This window comes from Rhinopithecus roxellana, chromosome 21, assembly GCF_007565055.1.
Source record: "Rhinopithecus roxellana isolate Shanxi Qingling chromosome 21, ASM756505v1, whole genome shotgun sequence".
Classification (NCBI taxonomy): Eukaryota; Metazoa; Chordata; class Mammalia; order Primates; family Cercopithecidae; genus Rhinopithecus; species Rhinopithecus roxellana.
This window is the reverse complement of record NC_044569.1, coordinates 13,955,582-13,976,508: the sequence shown is the minus strand read 5'-3', so window position 1 is coordinate 13,976,508 and position 20,927 is coordinate 13,955,582. Positions and strand designations below refer to the sequence as shown.

The following is a 20,927-nucleotide window of genomic DNA, read 5'->3' as shown; positions in this document are numbered from 1 at the left end:
TAACTTAAAATAGAAATAATATATAACCAATTCTTCACTGGAATCTGACTCACATTAGAGAGCTTTGATATTATAATCAGGCTATGTTCACTAAAATGTCAATACAGGTAGACAGGCACTACCCATCAATGCAGGCCTCCTTCATTGAAATCACTGCAGAAACTTGCACTTGTAATTTAATAGCATCATAATTTTGACAGCTATAATTGAGAAAACCACAACAATTGAGTATTTGAACACCCCACTTTTAGTAGATAACAAGTAGAAATGATGTTTATTTTGTCATAAATGAACACACTAAACCATTTAAATAACTGCATAAGTAATATTCGACTGGACTTACTATACAGTAGTGGGAGACAAAACCAGTCCTGACCATGAATGTTCTAAGAAAAAACAGACTCCATTGATCATTAATGAGAACAAACTAGTAAGATGCTACTAAATAATACTTTTGAAATTTAAGAAACAATCTTTCAAAGAATGTATCAAAATGGGACTAACTTCTAATTTGGGAAATTGGTGAATTAATATGGGAATACATAATAATCATACATCTATCTGCTAGCAAATTGTAATCAGCATTATAAATTGTGGTTACTGGTAATGAGAGAGTATCAAAATGCATTTAAAAATCATACACTAGGGCCGGGCGCGGTGGCTCAAGCCTGTAATCCCAGCACTTTGGGAGGCCGAGACGGGCGGATCACGAGGTCAGGAGATCGAGACCATCCTGGCTAACATGGTGAAACCCCGTCTCTACTAAAAAATGCAAAAATCTAGCCGGGCGTGGTGGTGGGCGCCTGTAGTCCCAGCTACTCCGGAGGCTGAGGCAGGAGAATGGCGTGAACCCGGGAGGCGGAGCTTGCAGTGAGCTGAGATTCGGCCACTGCACTCCAGCCTGGGTGACAGAGCGAGACTCCGTCTCAAAAAAAAAAAAAAAAAAAAAAAAAAAAAAAAATCACATACTTTTCATTATTTCCATTAGGGTGTCTGGTCCCCATGATGTCTCTAATGACTTAGACCAGTACCGTCCCATTTGCTCACTCCACTCCAGCCACAAGGGCTACTTGCTATTCTAGGAGCTCTTCCACTGAATGTTCTCTCTCACAGGAAAGCTCTTCCCTTAAGAGATCCTCGTGGTGAATTCCCTTATTTCCTTCAAGTCTGCTCAAATGTTACCTTCTGAAACAGGTATCCATGTATTTAAAATCCTATTTGGAATTCAGCCTGCCCCCATGCCTCTCCCACTGCTGGCAGTCTTGATCCCCTCACTCTAATATAAGTTTTTCTATGTCGAATAACATTTATCATTTTCTAACACCCTGCTTAATTTACTTATTTATTATGTATATGTTTTGGTCCTTCTCCCCACGCTAGAATGTAAATCCTAACAAAGCAAGGATTTTAGCTGTTTTTTTTCCTCTCTCCTAGAATATCATAAATGCCCAAAACTAAGCATAGCTCCTTCTTGCAAGAAAAACTTATTGAGCACTTACTAAATGCTAACTATTGTGCTAGGCATACTGTTAGATGATGCGTTAAAAGGTATGTGTTCACTGCTCTCGTGGAGTTTATCTCTGAGTGGAAGAGATGGAGGCTAATAATCATATACAATAAAGTATAAAATTGAGATACATATTTATTCTGAAGAAAATAAAGTCTTATGAAAATATAACAAAGAAAACATATTTAGAAGTGAGTTCATTGGTTAGAAAAGTCTTTGCTCAAATAGCAGAAAATTATTCTTGAACTGGGATATGAATTATAAGCAGGAGTTTACAAGGGAAAGAGAACATGCAAATATTCTGTGGCTAGGAGGAGCAGAAAAAAGAGAGAGGACTGTATGGTGTAGCAGGAGGGTATGAGGGTTCAGCCGGAAAACACCTTATGGACTGAATGATAGTTTTGTCTATTGTCCAAGAAAAATGGGAAACCACTGATGTGTCTCTTTTTTTTGGAGGGGCGCGGGGGCTTGATCTTTTTGTATGCAAGGCAGGAGACAGGGGAAGGCATAAGAAATAGGATCACAATTATGTTTTGATGAGCTGACTTTGACTTTGGCTATAGTGTGGAGAATCATAATGAGCTCTGATTATTCAGGATCTTTTCAGAATTTCTGTTTATAGATGGAGGTTAAAATAAATTAAACAAGGCTGGGAGCAGTGGCTTATCTTTGTAATGCCAGCACTCTGGGAGGCTGAGGCAGGCGGATCACTTGAGGTCAGGAGTTCAAGACCAGCCTGGCCAACATGGTGAAACCCTGTCTCTACTAAAAATACAAAAATCAGCCGGGTATGGTGGTATGCACCTGTAATCCCAGCTACTTGGGAAGCTGAGGTGGGAGACTCGCTTTAACCTGGGAGGTAGAAGTTCCAGTGAGCTAAGATCTTGCCACTGTACTCCAGCCTGGAATACAGAGCAAGCCTCTAGCTTGAAAAAAAGAAAAATAAACAAATATATTTTCTCATAGGAGTATTTCATGGTAAAAGTAAAATGTCTTACAGTATAATTCCACCAACAGGTAATTTTCAAAGTCTATTTTTTTATGCATAAGGTCAGAGAAACTCAAGAAATGAGTATCTGGTACTGTAAATTTTGTGTGATTCTTAAGTGAAGTTTAAATAAGAAATACAGATTTCTGTGTGTCTGACTAGAGTTACATCTGTAAGTATAAATAGAAACAGTGATACATATGTAAGATTTTAAAAAAGTGTATCTTAAACTATTTGTTAAATATGCATAAATATTGGTTCCAGCCTCATCATACATTTCATTTGCTTGCTAGACGTTATTGAATATATTTTCTAATCCATAAATAAATTTTTGTAGTAACTTAGCTCATGCTGATTTTTAAAAAGAAGAGAATGTTTAAATAAAATCTCATCAACAAAACAGTGGGAAGCTTTTTTCCCTACTAGGATAATGGCATTTGATGATTTTCCTGTGTATACAGGTGATATAGACGACTGTGAGAAATAGGCTTGTTCCAACTGAGGACTGTGTGCAAAGGATGCCCTTGTGATCCAATAATGCTGCAAATTTCTATCAGAAATAGCTTTAAGGAATACATGGAATTGCATAATGTTACTTAATTTAAAACATGCTTAAAGAATTCTTGAATTTTTATTTAAAATCCAGTTTTACAAATGGAGAATATGTGCGTGTGTGTGTGCGTGTAAGCTTATGTGCACTGTTTCACTGTAATACCCATTCTGATAATTTTAGGATGTCATGGTTACTTTGAACCTAAGGTATGTCAGCATTCTGAAAGTAAGAACAGTTTGTGGGGGTTTTATGTGGGATAAGATACATGTCATAGGTTCCATGAAGGATGTCTATGAGATTAGGAACCGTAGAATGTTGTGGGTTTATTTTTTATTTTATTTTTTATTTTAAAAGCAAACTTTAAAGTTCTCTTTAATATTCCTTTGTATGAAAACCATTATGAAACTGCACTTGTTCTAATTCTCTTTTTTGGGTTATTTAGTGCGAATGATTTTTGGTGGATTGTTATCCCACTTTACTGTAGCCAGACAGTTTCCAGAGATACTACTGTGATAGAACCCAGCAGGGGTAGCACAAAGCTATCTCCCGCTTTCAATTTATGTATTTTGACTGTCTGAATTTTTATTTGTCCAAATATTGGTAATACTGCATTTAATTTTATTCTTCATGGAATTTCAGCCCTTGGAAATACAATGTCTGCTCCACTCTAAAAGCCTTTTCTCCCACCTTCTTACCCTAAAAACCTACTGTTGAACAGTCCTTTACTTAGGAACCTGATAAGTGGGAAAGAGATTGCATTTTTTTTTCTTAGATCACTGGACATGTTCAAATGGATTTACAAGAGAAAAGCTACTTACCTTTGGCTCTTTTTTATTCTTTTGTATTGTTGTTGTTTTGTATTTGGTAACAATTTTTTGTTACAAATCTATAGTTTTTTAAATACGGCATGTTATATGAGTTAACTATGTATACAAAAAGTCTATGGGGCTTATTTTTGCATTTATATAGTACTTCTGTTCTCAGAATGATAAGCTAAATGAGTATTACGGGCTTTTATTTTCAAAGAAAGTTTGCTTACATTTGCCTTTTATTTTATTTTACTTATTTGTATAATTTAAGAGGTACAAGTGCAATTTTGTTACATGGATACATTAAGTAATGGTGCAGTCTGGGCTTCTAGTGTAACCATCACCTAACTAGTGTACATTGTACCCACTAAGTAATTTCTCAGCCCTCAGCCCTCACACTTTCCTACTCTTCCCAGTCTCCAGTGATTATTAGTTCACACTCTATGTCCATGTGTACACATTAGCTCACACTTTTAAGTGAGATCAGGCAGTATCTGACTTTCTGTTTCGGAGTTGTTTCACTTAAGATAATGATCTCCAGTTTCATCCATGTTGCTGCAAAGAACATGATTTCATTGTTTTTTATGGCTGGATAGTATTCCATGGTGTGTGTGCATGTGCGTATATATAACATTTTTCATATATACACACACACACACATGCATATATATTTTCTTTATCTAATCATCTGTTGATAGACACTTAGACTGATACCGTTTCTTTGCTACTGTGAACACTGCAGTGATAAACATAGGAATACAGGTATCTTTGTGATATAATGATTTCTTTTCCTTTGGATAGATATCCGTTAGTGGGATTGCTGGATCTATTTTCAAGCAAACAAGAAAAACCTTAAAATACTTCTTCCTCTACAAAGCAAACAAAAAATATTCCTGATCTTGGAGGCAGTTGTAAACATTAGTGGACTGTGTTTATTTGCTGGCTCAGAGAAGCAAGAATCATGCTGGAAGCAGCCTCTGCAAAGGCAATGGTTGCATAGGCAATAGTAACATGCAGAACAAGTGCTGGAGTGGAAGTGGCAGACCTGGGGTTCAACTCTTACTATTTCTTAGTAGCTGTATAACTCTATTTAGGTCACTTTAATTTTCTGTGTTTCTTCTAACATGAAACAGGGACAATAACACCTCACTTCACTTTAAGTAACATATAGGAAAGTGTATTATAAAATAGAAATTGCTAAACATCCAAATTTTTTTTTTAACATTAGATTAAGAAGAAGCACTGATATCTATTAATTTTTATTTGGCTAATATCTCTTGCCTTGGGCATTTTAGATACACCAAGTAATGTGTTTTTGCAGTGATTTCAAAAGACTGTGAGTATTTAGGTTAAAGTAAAGTAATAAAGCTCCTGCTTCTTTGAGAAAAACCACGTGGGCTTTAAAAAATAAACCATTGGCTGAATCTTGGTGCTGGTGGGGAAGCGCCTGATGTGTAAGATTCAGACAAAGCTGTAGGTAAAACAAACGATCTGTTTTCCCTCTAGCTCAACAAACACTTGCGTGCCTATATGTCCAATTACAACAATGATTTAAATGTGTCTAACATATTGAATATTATTAGTAAGATAACTCTAAATAATTTGCTATTTTTCTTAACTAAAGCAAATATTTATTGTAAAGCAGATAAACTTTTATATTAAATTTACCAACAAATCATTTCTTCAATTATTTAAAGAATGACAAAACTTAAGCATATGATTTCAACGTTTTAGTTTTCATTAATTACATACATTGCATTAACCATGCCAACGAATTTTATTGATGTTATTTCATCTTACTATCCTAAGCATTGAAGTATACTCATGGTTGTTTTTGAATCAAAAATCTGATTTATTCATTAGTCATCAAATCATAGCGTACCCAATTCATTTTCAATTTATAATGAATAAAAACAAGTTGTCATCTTAAGCTATTTTCTTGCAGTATTACTAACATTTTTCTGACATTTACTTTTTTTCATTGATTTTGTTAAATATGACATACTGGCTATTGGTTGCTATTTAGCTTCAACATGAACTTCACATTTCTGACATTTGATGAAATCTTAATATCTGTATAAGTTGATAAAAAAATGTAAGCATGTATAACTCCTGGCAACCGTTCAAAGGGCCAATTAATCATGATATAATTTTAATAAATCTACCCACTTTGGCAATTATTAATTTACTCATATATTTCAGAAATATTTATTGGAAACAATCTTGCCAGGCACTATTCTTAGTGTCTGGGATACATGGATGAACATAACAAATAAATTAATCCCTGTCTTCACGGTCTTACTTAAAACAAATGAAGAAACTGAAGCACAGAGTGAATAAATTACTGATCAAAAGCACATAACTAGTACAGTGCTAAGTATTTACTCCCTGACTTCATATCACGATATAGCCAGTTAATGGTAGAGATGGGCTCAAAATTCATGTCTGTCAACTCTAGAAATATTCCCACAATTCCACACCGTCCCTCTTTCTCTTCCTACCACACCACCTCACACTTGTTTGTAATGATTTCTGAACAGTAATTTAACAATTGCTGCAATTAGACTTTTCTACAGTCTGATAAAAGCAATACAATTTTTACCATTTGCACTGATGATTTCCCATCTGGTTCCTTTCTAGGGAGGAGGCTCCATGGTCTTACCTTCCCAATTATGAAGCAATGGTGACCTCTTAAACTCGTGAATCTAAAAGTGGTTGGGCACAGATAATTGGTGTGAAATACTCGATGACTGATTAGCTTTGATAAAGAATTCTGAGATAATTTTTATGCTATTGTTACTAATCCCACTCTCAGCATTCTTTCAAAAGTGGGATTATTTGTCTTTCTCTTCATGACCTTGGTAAAAATATAAATTTCTTTGTTACTAATCCCACCCTCAGCATTCTTTCAAAAGTGAGATTATTTGTCTTTCTCTTCATGACCTTGGTAGAAATACAAATTTCTTCTTAACCCTAAAATTGTCTTGGACTTATAACTTGAGATATCCTGTGAGAAACAGATTAATCATGCCTGCTAATTTTGGAACAAACTATCAGTCTAATGTCTTTCTAGTTCCATCTTCCATCATATGAAATTCCAGTAAAGTAATACTTGTTGAGTACTAACATTTATATATATATTTTATGTCAATGATTTGAAGGTAGCTGCTTTTGGGATATGTTTCAGAAAAGTTGGAGAAATGTTACAGTCTAAAGTTATATTTTATTGTTTGTTTTCAATTTTCTTAAAATGTGGGGCTGGGCGTGGTGGCTCACGCCTGTATTTCCAGCACTTTGGGAGGCCGAGATGGTTGGAACACCTGAGGTAAGGAGTTCGCGATCAGCCTGGCCAACATGATGAAACTCCATCTCTAGTAAAAAAATACAAAAACTTAGCTGGGCATGGTGGTGGGTGCCTGTCATCTCAGCTACTTGGGAGGCTGAGGCAAAAGAACTGCTTAAACCAAGGAGGCAGAGGTTGCAGTGAACCGAGATTGCGCCACTGCACTCCAACCTGGGAAACGAGAGCGAAACTCCATCTCAAAAAAAAGTGGTCCATCTAGAAAATTTGCATTGATATTGGTTATATCTGCAATAATTCGCTTTGCTCTAGTTGTTTCCTATTGTTTCCCACATCACCAAGTGAATAGAATATGGCCACTTTTCTGTAGGGTCAAAAATATTCAGGCTTTCCCTCAAAAATACAAAGTTGAGCTCACTTCTTAATTTCCTTCAGGGGTTGTATAAACAGTCACTTATAGACACACACATGCACAGAGACACATACATATGTAAAATGCATAAGATGTACACGTTATAAATATTTATACCTATATACTTCCTATGTTTATGATTCTGTGTATCAAAGAAAAGACTTTCATGTGTGAAACATCTATAATGTAAGAAGGGTAGTCTATAAAGAATTCTAAATGCATTCCACTTGTTACAAGTATTTGTATCTTTAAGAAATATTTTAAAATGTTTAATTAATAATCAATATTCCCAACTGCTATCAATGTCTATGATAATGTTTTCATTAAAAGAGTAAAAATAATAAATTTTCTGATGTTAAAACAAAATGATTTGTGAATAAAGCTGGTACAGATATGGTGCTGAAGAATAACACATACTATAATACATAAGTCCCTTATATAAATGAAATAGTAAGTATGTACAAAGCCATTAATTAATCTTAAATAAACATCAATTTCCATTCCAATGCAAGTAAAGTAATACATCTGATGTATGTTTAGCGCTGACATTTCAGTAAATAATGAAATGCTTTAGATCTGAAGAGTTTGCCGTAGAAGCATTAACAAATTTTTATATTTGTTGACAAAGCCTTGTTAAATTTATGCACATAAAAAATAGAAGCAACCTTTTCTGTGATCACATAACTGAGGGCTGACATTGCGAGAGAAGAGCCTGCTTTACCAGTTATGACACAGCAGCATGCCTCTGACTTAAAGTTCAATTTTTTAAAATATGGATGTGATCATAGCAAATAATTCCAGGAAATATGTCATAAATTAGCAGACACTGTAATAAACTGTCTGGACTGTTTTGTCTCAGTCATGTCATTTTAGCCTATTTAGTTTCAAAAGTAGTCATCCGTCTGTTCAAAGTGTCAACTTTAGCCACACAGGATGGGGAAAATTTGTTTTGACATTACGCCATGTGAAAAATGACAAAATAAATGGGACAGGCTATAGGAAGTAGATTGCCAGCTCAATATTGGTCTATTGTGTCCATGTCTTTCAAAAGAAGCTAATAAAATATAAGGCTGAAGAACTGAAGTAATGAATGCAACAAAGAAAGTAATAATCCCATTGTACTCTATGCAAATTGAACCCTATCTGATGTGTAATGCTGATTTCTGAGAGTCACTTTTCAAAAAAAAAAATTGATGAGTTAAAGTGTTTTCAGAATAAATACTCCCGAAAGTTTTTACTGGGAATGATAAAGAAATGGAAGACATTTCTTAAGTAACAATGGAGAGTCAGAGAATATTTGTCTTTGAATATTTTAAGCAATATTATGTAGCAAAAGGATTAGATTTATTTTGATTTCCTGAACTAGTTAGTACAAACACAAAAATATACTAGTTACCACCAATGGGTAAAGGGCCCTGTAAGAGAGAGAGAGACATATATATATAAATAAAAACAATAACTGACAGGGATTGCCAATTCTGGTGAAAATCATTTCTTTACTTTTCACTCCACACACCTGTTTGGACGAACGGAGGCAAGATGGTGCACTTCCGGGTTCTTCTTCATCAACTTTTCCCGCGGGCGCGAAAATGCAGCCGGCAACCGGGAAGGTGCAGACCAACCGGGCATGCGCCAGGTGACCTCAATCCGAAGAGACCAAGATTTACCTGGTAGCACCTGCGGAACGCCCCCCGACACGCCCGTGCCCCGCCTATTGCCCTCCCACTCCTAGAAAAGCCCCTCCGGACGGACGCCACGTGCGGCCTTCCTCAGTCCCTCACTCCGGTCGGGACTGTATTAGGAACTCCGTCCGAGAGCCCCACCGGGGGACTCTGTCGGCCTCCTTTGCCGGACACCAACAGACCTCTCCCTACCCACCTACTTCCCTGAAGCTAGGTGACCAAAAATAAACTTGCAGTTTTGCTCCTGGCCTTTGCCTACTCGCTGGTTCTTTTGTGCTCGCTCTGGTGGTCTTTAGAAAAACAAATCAACACCCTTTTCTTCAAGAAACCTGTGTGCAACTGATAAAGGGAGAGTGTGAAAAATTTCCTCATCAATAGAGTTTATAAAGAAAGTTTTGAAGGGATCAAATAGTTTGGGATAAATATTTTTTGAAAATACTAAACATACTAATGAAGATAAAATTCATAAACAGATTTTGCCAAGAAGTTATCCATGTACTCGCACAAAAGTTTTATTCAATACAGTTAACGAGTAATTAGAAAAGCATTCTTTTTTTTTTTTTTTTATAAAACTGTATAACGGTAACTTCAAACAACATACAGCTGTATTTAAACTGGTGAATGAACATGCTTTTGCCTGATCCAAGAAATCTGAGGCTCAGTCCTGACAGTCAAACAGGGTTAAATAAAAGACAAGGGCTTGGAGGCAGGAACAAACAGGTGATTCTTTCCCCAAAGGAAACACACCTGAGAGCATTAAATATCAAGTGTGTCTGCCCAGCATGGTGTGTGTCTGTAGTTCTTGGTACTGAGGAGGTGGAGGTGGCAGGATGGCTTGACCCCAGGAGACTCAAGCAATGCCCTATGATTATAGGTGCACTGTGATCCATCTGTGAGGAGCCACTGCACTCCAGCCTGGGCAACATTGCGAGACTCTGTCTCTACTGAAAAAAAAAAAAAAAAAAAAATCAAGCGTGGCCCTGCAAGCAGGGAGAAGCCTTTCAACATCAGAGGTATAATGTCAGCTCTTCCTTGAGGTAAATAGGCCCATAAAGTACCAGCTGAACACTGGCAGGGTGGGAAGGCGGAATGGGAAGACACAGAGGAAACAAAATACAGTAGCGGGAAAGGAAACCAGTGAATGCATCAAACACTTTATCCCATCAAAGGCCTATGAACAAGGAGATCTTGAGTTCGAGTACTAAGGCTAAAATGTAGTGTCAAAGAGCCTGTGGGGAAAAAGTTGTGGTTTCTAGTTTTAGAAGGTGTGTCATAGGCACCACTGTGGCCTTTGATGTATGGTAGTAGCAGAATTATTACAGGTGATGCTGAAGCTGGTACTCCTAAGTTTTACATACTTAGTCGCTAGGAACTGATGTCCCACACACTCTTGCTCTGCTTTCAGTAGGGTACAACTAAGGAGGTGGGGTCAGACCCATGGCCTTCTGGAGTGAAGTCTTCACAGGTCTCAGTTGACAAGCTATAGGAAGTGGATTGCAGGCTCAATTGGTCTATTGTATGTGTGACTATCAAAAGAAGCTAATGAAATATTAGGCTGAAGAATTGAAGTAATGCAGGCAACAAGGACAGTAATAATCCCATTGTATTCTGTGCAAATTGGACCCTATCTGACATATAATGGTGATTTCTGAGAGTCACTTTTCAAAAGAAATACTGATGAGTTAAAGTGCTTTAACAATAAAGTAAATGCTCCTGCACGTTTGCACTAGGAAAGATAAAGAAAGGGAGGATGTTATTTACTTTTTGTAAAACTATTTTTTCTTTACAAAAATAATGCATAAAGTAATAATTTTTACTTTTTGTAAAGACTTTTTTTTTTTTTTTCACCAGAGTTGGCAATCCCTATGCATCCTGTTCATCATTTGGATATCAGGGACCCAGGCCCATAAGTGGAAGATCTAGTTGCTAAAACATAGAATGAGGGGAAATCTTATTAATGCTTTTTATGCAAGAACACACAGAGAAAAGTTCACTCCAATTATTACAAAACTGAAGCTAAAGGGGGAATGGAAAACTCTCATGCCCAGAGATTTCTTTCTATCTAGAATCCCAAAATGAGACTCAAGGAGAAATGAACTGGTGAAAAACAAGTATCTAAAGTAAGAAAAGGGGCAGAAAATGGAACTGAAAGGAAAACAGAATGTTGTCAGAGTGCAAGGAAAATAAAAATTACCTGAGGAGAATGTTCAAGAACATATAGGGCAGGTCAGACAGATTTTTAAGGGAAGAGAAACTATGTATCTTGATAAAATAAAAACTTCAGCCAAATTAAATTAAAAGGAGTTTAATTGAGCAGTGAACGATTCGTGATCAGGGAGTCCCCAGAATCACAGCAGATTCACAGACTCCAGGGCAGCCACATAGTGGAAGAAGATTTATAGACAAAGGGAAATGATATATGGTAATTGGCAGTGAGGTACAGAAATAGCTGGATTGGTTACAGGTTGGCGTTTGCCTTACTTGAACACAGTTTGAACACTTAGCAGTCTATGAGTGGTTGAAATATGGCAGCTGAGATTGGCCAAGACTCAGCTATCATTACAGGTGCAAACTCCTAAGTCAGGTTTTCAATCTTGTCTTGTCTACATATTAATCCAGGTTACAGTTCATCCACAAGGACTCAAATAGAGAAGCACGGAGTTTTTCTCAGGCCATATTTAGTTTGCTTTAACCTCCTGGAGAGTTTTAAAGTAGCTTGGTCCTGGACTGACAGCAAAATTACCCTACTCGGAGAGCCGAGAGAGGAATGTGGACAAAAATTATTTGAAAAACAAAGTGTCGCTCTGGCAAACTCAGAATACAACAGCTTATGTTTCTTCCTCAGGGACAATGTCAAAGGACTGAGCCTGGGAAAAAATGTTCACAGATACAATTTTGGAATCCAGAAGCCAAAAAGGAAGGATGAAGAAATGACTGTGAACAAACCAGTATTATATGATAGAGGAGATATGGGCCAAATTAAGCAGCAAGTAATAAAATCAAACAAACAAACATGAAACCAACCAAGCAAATCCAACTGAGCCTATTTGAAAGGAAACAGAACACCAGAGGCAGACCCCTCACTACAAGGAGAACTATTCCAAACAGGGCTGTCCTCCCAGGCTAGAATGTTCAAGGTTTGGGGTTCCTCAGGGCACAAGCAGTGAAAAGCATCAACACGTGACTCATTTCAAGCATCGAGGATGACGCTAATGCCGAGAGTCTGGGAGGAAACCGCCCGCAGGACACAGGACTTTTAGAACTCCAGAATTTCAGAGCAGAAGGAGTACAGCAGCCATTTAGCACAGGATTAAAAGTGTCAGAGGGTCTTGCTGGGGATGGGGAAATACAGAGAGAACAGCAGAGTTTGGGATTGACCCTTCAGTCACTCATTTCAAAAATATTTAGTGACAGCCAGGAAGCGTTCATGATGGAACTAGTTAGCACTGATTGTGAAGGAACAAGAGAGGCAGAAACCTCTGCCTTTTCAGGACCCACATTCTCAGGAAGGTTACAGAAAACAAGCAAGACAAATCAGGGAAATAATTTTGTTAGGGAGGATCTTAAAAGAAAAAAGGTAAATAGAGAAGAATATGACATATTGGGGTTGAGGGCTGAAATACAGTGGCCAGGGAAAGAGATGACTTTTTAATGATAATTGGGGCAGCAGTGAACCACACCGATATTTGGGGATCTATCCCCTTCAGACTCAAGAGCAGGACAAATTCGAGGCCATGAAGAGGTGCCTGTTAAAAGAGCGGGTACCCTGCTAACAAAGGCAGAGGAGGCTGCCTCAGTACACATGTCACCTGAGGATACTGAGAAGAGAAGCATGTGTTAAGAATTAAGGCAAAGAGAGAAACTGAGTCAGGTCAGGAGAATAAAAGTGGCAACTTGACAAATGTTAAATTTTGCAATAAGGCAGGTAAGGTTTAATTTCTACTCTACGAGAAAGTAGCACTGTGCATCGGGGATTTTCTCTAAGGATATGGGAGGCATAGTGTCACAATTAATTTTTAATGGAAAAATTCTCCCAAAGGAGTTTCAATTAACAAGTCACAGACTCCAGAAACTTGGAAAGGACTGACGAATATCATGCAAAAGCCAGAAGCAAGAGAATTTTAGCTTTTCCTTTATGGCTGTTACATGTTCTTTTCTTCAAAGAACTCAAAAGCTCTACTTGGCTCCATGATTGTTATCTGAATGGTAGCTCCAGTTCATAATATGTATCAATTCAAATGTATATCAATTTTCCCGGATGACTGCTCTAGGCCCTGAGGATTTGCTTGTGTTTCTGCAATTTCGTGGCTGGGTCTAGCTGTGCCATGTTTTCATGTGTTGCACAGCTCTTGGAGGGGGGGAAAAGGGAGAAAGAGGGAGACACATGAATGTTTTAGGGGTTAGAATCATTTTGACGTAGGGTACACTAGAAGACAGCTTAAAATCAATCCACTTGCTGCTCAGCTCATCATCTGCCTCAGACTAAGTAGAAAAATAAATTGGGAGGGCAGAATTTTAGTTTTTGGTGTAATTGGAATTTGATTTGCATAACAGGTTTCATTTTTAACTTTAATTTCTTTGGGGCGGGGGATAAAATGATGCTACACGGAGGTCTGTCTTCCAATCTGGGGAGTTGCATGTGGAGGTTGGTTATTTTGACCTCTGTTCTGTCATGTGGTGCCTGTTGTAAAACTTCTCCTGTCTTACTCTATTGTGTTAAGTGTCTGGGCAAATAGGAAAATGAAAACAGAATAACAGATAAATCTTCAGCCCAGGGCAGGGGTGTTCTTGGAGATGACTGAAATATTGCCCTGTTCTGACCTATTTCAGAGCCTTCTGAGGGCAAGCTGCTCACTCTCTCAGGAACAAAGAAGGACTGGCTGAATGAAGATGGGGGCAGATTTTTCTTACGTGCCGTTGTTCTTTCTTGAGTGTTTGTCTGGGGTGTAAGGGAGGGTTATGGCAGCATTCTGCAAAGCGTGACCCATTCTCCACCTATGTTTGCAGCAGTAAGCAGGAAGATGTATGGAAAAGTAAGTGACAACATGGAAAAGCTTGTGTGGCCAGAGATGAGCATGTGCTGGGCAGTTTTCTATTTTCTGAAGAATGACAAGAGTTGTTTGAAATCAGAAAAATAAAGCATGATGAAAGTGCTGCTGTAAATATGGTCAAAATCACAGATTGTTCCACGAATTCCGACTGTGTCAACTCTTCCAACATCCATGTGAATACCCAAGTAGCCAAATTTGATTCTGTAACTGTTAAAATGTTCCTCATGGAGATTTTCAATGGAGGTGGTAGGAGGGTAGTAGGAGTGCAGGTATTTCCTTCAACAGATTTTAAAAGAAAGAAAACTTTTTTCATGAAAAATGAAACAAACAATTAGGAAGCAAAATGAGGAAATGTGTAAACCTAATTTTAATGTTTAAATTTTAAATTAAGGTGGCAATGCATTTGTCCTAGAATTACGAGTTTAAATCCCTCTTAGTCATTCCTGAACTTAGAAACAATTGTACTTATTTTGAAACCTAGCTTTTGCATAATTATAAGAGCTCTGTACACTAAATGGTATAAATCATTTATGCACCCAATTACAACATTCATGTATTAAGAGAATTTTTCTGTCTCCTTTCAATTTTTATCTTTGAGACTCTCTATCTTTTGAAAAGCATATTCTGTTTTTCTTAGTTTGTTCTTATATAACATTCTATGTAAAAAAAAATTCTATGTCAGAAGTTATTTTACAAAAGTGTCACTATATCTGCTAAATTTTGTATATTTCATCCCCCCTGCAAGCTTTTCAAACACAGTAGCTTGAACTGCTGTTAGATATTTACTGTCTCTGTGCTTGTCACCAGAAAGATGAATGTGACCATTTCAAATCTTGCAAAAAATACTTTCTATTTGTTAGCATTGATATACTAGGTATTATGCACACGGTTTCAAAATCAGTAGAAAAACAATGAGCATCAGAAGAAATACTTAGATTATCAAAAACAACTCAAGTGAGAATGCATTCGGCAGGTGCAATTTAATGAATATGGGTGTAGGCCGGGCGCGGTGGCTCAAGCCTGTAATCCCAGCACTTTGGGAGGCCGAGACGGGCGGATCACGAGGTCAGGAGATCGAGACCATCCTGGCTAACACGGTGAAACTCCATCTCTACTAAAAAACACAAAAAACTAGCCGGGCGAGGTGGCGGGCGCCTGTAGTCCCAGCTACTCGGGAGGCTGAGGCAGGAGAATGGTGTAAACCTGGGAGGCGGAGCTTGCAGTGAGCTGAGATCCGGCCACTGCACTCCAATCTGGGCAACAGAGTAAGACTCCGTCTCAAAAAAAAAAAAAAAAAAAAAAAAAAAAAAAAAAAAAATGGGTGTAAAACAGAGAATGGAACATCCTATAAAACTTTAATGTTAGTTGAGATAATCTGTAAAATCTAACTGCCAGCCCTTCTTTCTCGGTTACCAGGAGACAATAGCTGTGCACATGTATGCGGCAATAAAAGGTAAGGTGGAGTTCAAATGGCAAGGCAGACAACTGCTCTTAAGTGTACAGATAGAAGGTACACGGTCTCTGTCTGGGAGAAGTTCAGTCTGTCTCGAGTCATCTTTTAGAATGCATCAAAGACGGACAGTCTAAGAATTATATTTCAGTTTCCCAATGGTGAGGATTTAAATTGTTGATTAAAGTCCAATAACAGCAAAACAAGAAAAGGCCATATGCTTAAGCTGCCAATGATTGCTCAGATTTTTGGGGGGTTACAGTTTACAGTATTTTGATTTAATATCAAGTTATGACTATTGAAAAGAGAGGGACGAATGAAAATTTTCTAAAAAACATGAAAAGAAAAACCAAACCCACATGTGGTCTACCTTTTTCAATCTGTAATGAACTTCTGGCCACCCTGACATGAAGTGCCCTGCATGGAGTGCTCAGTGTGTTTTGATAGTTCTTATTTGTGTGAATAAGAAAATGAGCATTTGATAATACAAACTGAAATGCAGTTGAATATTATTAATCTTTTTAAAAATCAAAAGCATAGTAAGGGGAGAAATAGGAAGACCTGAGAATCTAGGTTTCGTTTTCATATAAATATTTCCTGTTACCTCAAAATGGTAGATGTTGAAAATACAAGGAATCTAATTGGAATATTTATATTATGGGTGATGGTATTCATGATGACATCTGGGCTTCCTGCTCTTGGTGCAGTTCAGGCACATAATATAAAGGGAAACCATAATACAGACTGAGTAGATGTCAAGATTCATTAGAAAACGAGTGGAAGGACTTTGTACAAATAAGTACAGAGCTACTGGCATTTCTCTGGTTTTGTCCAGAGAGGGGTAACCCTGGGCCACCGTGGCTTTTCCTGCTTGGTTTTATGGTGTTATATATATAGGTGTAGTCTTTATCACAAAACACTATTAAATATTCACTCAATTAAATATTCATTAAGCATATTGTTTATAGAACTGTCCACAACAAGACAGCCCAGTGAAAACTATCTTTCCAAATTCCAATTGTTAGCAAGTATGTCATGTATACATATATGGCAATTTCTTAATAAATTTTGGATTCTTTTATACATACACACATACATGCACACATCTGGATTATTTTATACATACATACATATATTTTTATTATCATCAGTAGGTCTCATTTATGACAATAAAGTAGGTACAGTTGTAGCTACCATGAGAAATATGATGCTATATAATACTTTGTGTCTATTAATTTATATTGTGTTTATTGGTAAATTTCAGCTGGCAAAGGAAGCCTATGATCTACTAAGGTGCCAATCCTATACACACTTATAAATTTAATGAATACTGATAATTATAAATGCTAGAAAAAGTATGAAGCATTGATCTTGAAGGAAGCGCACTAAAAAAGAAAAGATGTTTGAATTGCATAAAAACGAAGTTAGAAAGGGAAACTGTTTTGTCAAATCTCCTTACAGACTGGAAGTTGCAAATCTGGGCTCTACATTAGAGTTCTCTGGGGCACTGTTTACATTTGTCAGATTCTCACATACACACCGTGAATCAGTAGATGCCCAATAACTATTTTTAACTAGAAATCCAGCAATCTACAGAAATCACTGCTAGATGACTTTCATTTAAGACATTACAAATAGATATTTCCAATCTGTATTCTGCCATCAATGAACTCAATTGTTCAGAATCGAATAGCATAAGCAATACGGAATTGCCCTAATTAGGCAGCATTAGCAACCATAAAAATGGTCCAGAGTAATAAAAAATGAATCTGTTCACAAAAAATATTCAATTTTATCATTGTTTGTTTTATATAAGCAAAATATAGCTATTTTTGGAAAACAGAGATAAAAACCAAAAGCAGATAGAATCAGCCATAATCAAAATGTTCCATGGTTGCCACAGCTACCAAAGTTTTTTTATTTGAAAATATGTATATTTTAAAGTCAGATCACCAGATTGCATTTTAGCAGATTTTTTATGTAGTAAAATATGAGCATTTCCTGTGTTGTTGGATAATCTCTTACAACATTACATTTTAAAATTTATCTTTGCCCACGCTATACTTTACTAATTTTTATTATTTGAGAAATTAGAAGAAAATTATCTATTACAAAGATGGCTCTTTAATTACATCTTTGAAATAAATAATCTCTACATCTTTAAAGCAATATATTTCCAGGAATGTGGCTTGAAGTTAAATACATGCACACACAAACAATTGTATATTACATTTTCTTGCAACTAAAAATTATGCCAGATAGAACTTCAAGGACAGTCTTTTCTCTCCACTGGGAAATACAAATCAAACAGGAGAAACAAGTTAGAAAGTTGGTAAGAAACGTGTGAGATGGGACGAAACAACTTCTCAAAGAAGTTGAATACAAAATCAGTATCTGATTGATACCTAGCTGATCCCTGTCCCAATCTTCCTAGGAACTGCCAACAACATGAGTGAACAGAGAAGGTCCATTATAGTTCTTTCGAGGATTTCTTTATAGGTGATAACTTTGAAAGGTTGACAATTACTTACCTATTTAGCTAAGGCTGTGATTACAATATGCACAGTGTTTCAAAGAACACAAGGAAACGGAGATGAAATCAGTGGAAGTTCAAGGAGCTGTTTAAGGACAAAGGTGATTATGATTCTGTGTCTGGAAATGACCACAGAAACGTCTGTCTTCTCTCATAGAGCAAGAAGATAGAAGCAAATGAACAAAGGTGGGATCTGGTTCCAACAATGAAGAATGTGATGACTACAGGTATGCCATTCTGGAACACAAAAAAGACTGCCTGCAGCAATATCTCTAAAAATATCTGTGGCAGACTCAGTGGATGGTCAAGTTTGGCTCTGAAGTCTCCTCACTTCTCAGAGAAAGGACAGAGAAGACCCAGTTTATGTGATTAATTCAATGATATTAGTAGAGATCATAGATACAATGATCAAAATAAGAACATTGCTTTTTGCAAAATCAGATTAAACTGCACTCTAAAACAATACTGAATCACGTAAAAGCAGAACTTCCTCTCAGAGATTTCTCTATGCAAAGACAAAACAATTAGGTCACAGAATACCATGTTCTTGAGACTGTATGTCCTTTGAGTCTCATTTTCATTCAGATATGTACAAGACGATGTGGTATTTGGTAAAAAGATTATGTTTATCTGTGTTTCCCTGAATTTGGAATCAATATCTTTATGACAAAAAGCTTTAGCTCAGAAGAATCCTTATTGCATTTAAAATAATTAACAACTATAGTGCATAATGTATGATTCAAGGGTTTTCTGTAGCCCATTTCCCATCTACCCTGTCCTTGTTCCCACACTCCTTCCTCACCTCCATCCAACCTCCACCAAAGAGATAATTAAGCTTTTAAGAATGAGATAGATCACTTAAAAGTAATCTATTTTTACTTTATGTCTTTAATCCATGTTTAGACTTTTCTACCTGCCAAAAACTTTGTATCTTTTAAACTTGGTATTCTATTTCTTTCTCCAATCTCAAAATACAAGCAAATCAGTGTGTTAGAAATTCCAATGGGTTTAATTGAACAGAAAGTTGGGGTACCTTGTATCCCCTCCTCTTTTCTTTTGGGACATAACCTTTGTTTCCCACTTGTGACTCAAGAATCTATCTTGGCATGATTCAATACCTTTTATCAGCTGGTTCTAAATAACCTTCACCACCATATTGCCTCCTCATTCTTCTGAAAATACACTATTTTCTAGTCAGGCCAAACTATACTTTCTTCCCAGAGCTGACCACAATTGTTATGTTATATTCCCAGCTAAATGCCTTCCCTGACATTTACTACTTATCCTTCTAGATACAACCCTAATGTCACCACCTCCCTGAGAGCACCCGATTCCACAGGGTAAGAGTCAGGGTGGCGTGGGAAGACCACACATCATTCAGAGGTGGGTATAAGTGAAATGGGAGAGTTCCCTGGTCAGAGGTGGAGCATGTAAATGAACAGGTGCGGGAACCAGAGCTAGAGCTTTTGGGCTCCCACCCCACAGCAGTGACTACGGGTGAGTTTCTGTGATTCCCAAAACCCAGGTGGGCACATGTTACAGTGTGCTCTTTTAGTGTGGCTGCCAAATGTTAACCAGCTTAGTGGACCCTCTACCTTTTTGCAAGGGCAGAGGGCCAATGTGACAGCTTTCTGTATTCCAAGCTCTTGTCCAGCATCCAGGAAGAATCAGGTGACACAGGGACTTGAAGGATGAATGTGGAGGTTTTATTGAGTGGTGGAGGTGGTACTCAGCAGGATAGATGGGGAGCTGGACAGGGGATGGAGTGGGAAGATCATCTTCCCCTGGAGCTTGGCCATCCACCAGCTGATTCTCTGACCATCCCCAGCTGAAATCCTCCTGACAGTCCTTCTCTTCTCTCCTTCTCTGCTGCATTGTTCTGCCATTCAATTTGCTCATCTCCTCGTCTCCTTGTTTCCTGTCTCCTCATCTGCTCCTGGAGCCTGGGGTTCAGAGTTTATACGGGTACAGTACAGGGTGCGTGGCGGGTCAAAAGGCAACTTTTTGGGCATGAAAACAGGAATGCCTGTCCTGTATCCAGGCTAGAGGGTGGGGCCTTTGCTGGGGGAACTGCCCTCTTCTACCCAATATTTCCCTGTCTCCTTTCTGCATCATAAAGATTTGTGGTACCCAGTTGGTGCAGACATGAAATTCATCTGTTTATGTTTTCTCCCTTTGCTCTAAAAGGGTCCATATTTGCCTGCATTCTAGTGCTCACCACACCACATTGGGGTATTTGGTTATATGTCTGGTTTCTCCAGTAGACTAATGGTGTTTCCCTATGCAAGATTCTTAGATGGGCCTCAATAAAATGGTTGAGCTGCACTGAATTGCGTTTCTAAAGTAGGTATCATGTCTTACTTCCCCCAGGGCACAATGTCTAGTACTTACAAGCTAAAAAAAAAAAAAAAAAAAAAAAGATTGTTGAGATACTAAATGAATAGATTAACCAAAAGTTTAATTTTTCTAGCAGTGTTTATGGATGGGAATAGAGCAGTAAAACAACACACACACAAATAAATGGAGGTCAAGGACCTATGATACTAAATGAGCTAGCACCATTTCATCTGGCTGTGCTACTTCCTAGCTATGCAATCTGAGACAAATCACATATACTCTCCGATCTTCTATTTCATTATCT

General features: G+C 37.5%; 1 protein-coding gene across 1 annotated transcript in view; it reads right to left on the bottom strand.

Annotated features, from left to right (window-relative positions):
* DLGAP1 (DLG associated protein 1) overlaps window positions 1-20,927 on the bottom strand; it is a 971,529-nt gene that overhangs the window by 791,039 nt on the left and 159,563 nt on the right. The gene's annotated exons all lie outside the window — the stretch shown is intronic.